A 4,117-nucleotide genomic window follows, 5' to 3' on the forward strand; every position below is an offset into this window, starting at 1 on the left:
TGAGGAGGCCGAGATGCTTTGGTAAGAGAAAGGGGGCATTTCTTTAGCACTCCTAAGCCTTCTCAAACTTACTGACCCCATATTCAATTCTTTTTTTTTTTTTAAGAGCAAATGCAGATCCAGCTTTATTGGTAAAAGGAAATGGTGGACTTGACTGGAAATTCCCACCTGGCCCAAGTAGCAGCCCCAAACCAAAAGGACGGAGGGAGGAAAGGAGAAGCAGACAAGGAGGGTACCATGGGAATATGGTCTTAGAAGGAGACGACTCAGGCTCCAGGTGTGGGGAAGAGAGCAGGGAGGGAAGGGTGGCCATGGCCCTGCCATCTAGAAGGGTAGCAGCTCTTCCACAGGGATGTTGAGGGTGACATCCATGTCTGGGGTGCACTTGGGTCTCCGAAGCAGAACACCTGCAAATGCAATCTCTCGGGGTTCCTGGGTCTGGACTTGGAGCTGTTCCACCTCAGCCCTTAATTTGGGAATTTCCTCCTCAAACTGGTTGACAAATTCTCTGTACTTGTCCATGTACTTCACCATGCTTTGGTTTTCCCAGATCTTCTGCAGAAGAACTCCCTAACTGGGATGCTGGATTTTCGCCACCAGAGAGCACAGAAGCTTTTTCTCTTCATCTGAATCTGATCAGACAAAGACTCCAGGACCATTCTGCGTATCTTATTAAAGTCATCCAACTCATCCTGCTGGTTGTCCTTCACCTGCTCCAGCTGGTGCATAAGGTTGGCAATCTGGACCACCTTGACAGGATACTAATGATCCATGTAAGTGCTCAGGAAATTCACTTCCTCCTGGGTCTTCTTGTCATTCAGCTGCTCCACCTGCTGCTTCAGGTAGCTCATCTTGGATTCCTCCTTTTCCTTTCCACTCCTGCAGCTCACACGTCATCTGCTGCAGCTTCTTCTTGTTTGAATACCCCAAACTGTTGATGATGGTCCCAAAGATGTCCTGCTGCTGCAGCATCCCGCGTGTTTTCAGGGCTGAGCTGTCTTCCATGTCCTTGATGGTGTTGATCAGGTCTTGATTGAGCTTGATGAGAAAGTCCTCCTGCTTGCAGAGCTCCTGGAGTAAGGTTCGCCGGCTCCTGAGCAACGTCTTCATTAGCCGGAACTTGTTCTTCCCAGAGTCCAACTCCCCTTTGTACAGGTCTTGTGGATTCCTCAGCTGGCATGTCATCAACGTGGTAGACTTGGAATACCCTGGCTGGTCACTAATCCAAGTCTTCATTTTGCTTTTCTTACCGCCACTGGTATGTAGGACTGGAAGCACAGTGGATGGCTTGATTTTATGTTTGGACCGCTGCCATGGAACATAATCCAGAGTCTGGTACTTGTGGATTGTAGAGCGACTCTTTGGAAAGACATGCGCCATTGGGGAAATGGAAGAAGACTGGGAGTGTCCGTGGGGCACCGATCTCTTGGAATCTCTATTTATTCGTCTTCTCCAACTTCCTAGTCTCAGCGTGGATCGCGTGGTAACTCAGGCCACTCAAACTTCCCATGTTCAATTATGATGGGTCACATGGTAGGGAGATGATGCTTCCTCGAAACGTTTCCCTAGGCCACCCAAGTTTTCATAAGATTTACCTAAATCTTTTCAAGGTAACGTGACTGTCTCTGTGGAGATGTGAATCATCCTGCTTCCCTAGTACAGGTTGCTCTTATGCACTTTGAAAACCATTCACTTCATGCCTACTACCAGAGAAATTTTCCACCTCACCCCCCCCCCTTTTCCACTGTCCATATGGCTCTCCCCAGCTTTCTGTTTTCAAGGTTGAAATCATTGCCTTTAGGCTGTCTTTAATGAATAGAGTTGCTCATCTGGTTATTTTAGCTTTGTTTAAAATCTTGGGGGTGATCATAGTAGGTATAGTATTTAGATTTGGGGTTTAGCAGTATAAGGTGAATGAGGTAGGAATTTAAATCCCCGAAGTTGGGCTTCCTGTTTGTATGTTGAAAACTGCACCTCCCTCCGCCCCACCTCCTTAGGGAACTCGGGTAGTCAGACCCTTGGTGTGAGGATTGCAGACTCAGGTTCACTGAGGACAGGAGGCCCAGGCCCTGTCAAAGTATGGATCAGAGGCAGGGCTAAAGGACCCTATGGAATCCATCTCAGCCCCTGCCATCAGGCTTTGGAATTGCTGGACTTGGTACCGGATGTGACGTACATTGACTTCCTGCAGAGAACTCAGGGCAGTGAGACTTTGATCTGAGGAGTCCAGGACCTGCCAGGGCTCAAGGTGAGAAACATGAGGCAGGAGAGAGGGACCCTGGACCCTAGAACAGAATCATCCCACCCAGGGCGGGATGATGACAACAGGCGATTTCTTTCTTTCTTTTTTTTAAGGGATCCGTGGTTTAATCACGGCCCACGGGTTCCAGAACAGGACAGAGAGAGAAGTAGGTGCAAAAGCCAAATCTGTACCTTAGCATGTTACTGACTGCACTGGGGGAGGGATTTGTCCCAGGAAAGTCTGTGTGTCCCTCAGGAAAGAAAGAAGCAGCAGGGCTGCCTAGAGGGTAGTCTCGGACTCCCCAGGGGTGCGGGCTCCTGGAGCAGGTTGGCCGCCTTCTGTCCACTTCCTGGGGCGCAGCCTGGGTGCTCGGTACTGATACAGGTGGCTTGGGCTCAGCGCGGCATCAGGAGCCCTCGTCCCTTCGTCCCCTCTGGGGCTGGCACCTCCTGGCTGGTTCAGGAGCCACAGGGCTGTGAAGTCCGGCGCCTGGGCCTCCTCTTTAGGTAATTGCGGGTCCTGAAGGCTTGGGTCTGGGCTGCATTCCTGGCCCCTCTTAGCTCTAGGAACCTCTGTGTCCCAGGGGCCAGGCTGGTGCAGCCACCCGTGGGCCCCGCAGCTCCGCTCCAGGAACCAGAGGCAGGGGGTCACAGGAGGGGCAGCTCAGGGCAGGGAAGTTGTCCATGGCCCAGGCCCCGGCCTGTTCGCGGTTCAGGCTCGGGGACAGGGTGGGCTCCGGGCACACACACCGCATCCAAGATGGGTCTTCCCAGGTGGATGGATGTGCTTCCATGGCTTCAGCCTCCTGAACTATGGAGTGGTGAGGTGGGTGCAGGGGCGGAGGGAATAACAACAGGCGATTTCTATATCTGGGTCTCAGAGCCTCGGGGGCTTTGGTAGAGGGAGCGGGTCCTCAGATATGCAAAGGACCCGCCCAAGTCCTGCCAGAGTCAAGGTTAGGACCCCGAGGAAACACTAATGGGACTCTGGACGCCACAACAGAGGGAACCCCACCAAGGCCCTCCCCCAGTGTAAGCCCTGGGAGTCCCCAGGGTGGGATGACCACACGCAGTGTTTTCTGACTTCCACAAATGAGAGATCCTGGGAACATGCTAGCAGGAAAAGGGCCTCTGGTCCACAGAGGGGAGGGCCCAGGTCCTGCTGGAGTCAACCTCAGAGGCAGAGGCAAGGTCGTTAGGCCTCCGCCAGGCCCAGGCGGGAGGCTAACGACCTCGTAGTGCCCACCTCCTCCCCTCCCCGACCCCCTCCCAGGGGGGATGTAGCAGCTCTATCTACAGATAGAGATAGGAAACATAAAAATTGAGATAGAAAACATAAAGAAGAATCAGTCCAAAGTAAAGAATACACTAACTGAAATGAAGAATACATTACAGGGAATCAATAGTAGAGTTTGGTGATCCCTCCAGTCATGATGGCCCTAGGCTATTATTAGTATAGATTTTCACCTGAGAATATGTTTCCACTGATTTTTAGAGAGTAAGGGAGAGAGAGAGAAACATAGATGTGAGAGAAACGTCTATCAGTTGCCTCATATGTGTGGCTCCAACCAACTGAGGCTAAGGCTAACCTTTGGTATTTTAATTATGATGTGCCTTGGTGTGGATCTCTTTGGTTTCATCTTGTTTGGGACTCTCTGCACTACTTGGACTTGTATATCTCTCTTTCACCAAATTAGGGAAATTTTCCATCATTATATTTTTTCAATCAGGTTTTCAATTTCTTACTTTCTCTCTTCTTCTCTGGCACCCCCATGATGGAAATGTTGGTACACTTGAAGTTGTCCCAGAGGCTTCTTATACTATTCTCATTTCTTAAAATAATTTTCCTTTTTGCTTTTCTGATTGGATGTCTTCT

General features: G+C 50.6%; 1 pseudogene across 1 annotated transcript; it reads right to left on the reverse strand.

Annotated features, from left to right (window-relative positions):
* Nucleotides 1–279: 279 nt before the first annotated feature.
* On the reverse strand, nucleotides 280–1,380 carry LOC308244017 (uncharacterized protein C20orf96-like; annotated as a pseudogene). The gene has a single exon. The product of its transcript is annotated as an uncharacterized protein C20orf96-like (transcript).
* Nucleotides 1,381–4,117: the final 2,737 nt, after the last annotated feature.

This window comes from Plecotus auritus (assembly GCF_963455305.1).
Source record: "Plecotus auritus genome assembly, chromosome: 3".
NCBI lineage: Eukaryota > Metazoa > Chordata > Mammalia > Chiroptera > Vespertilionidae > Plecotus > Plecotus auritus.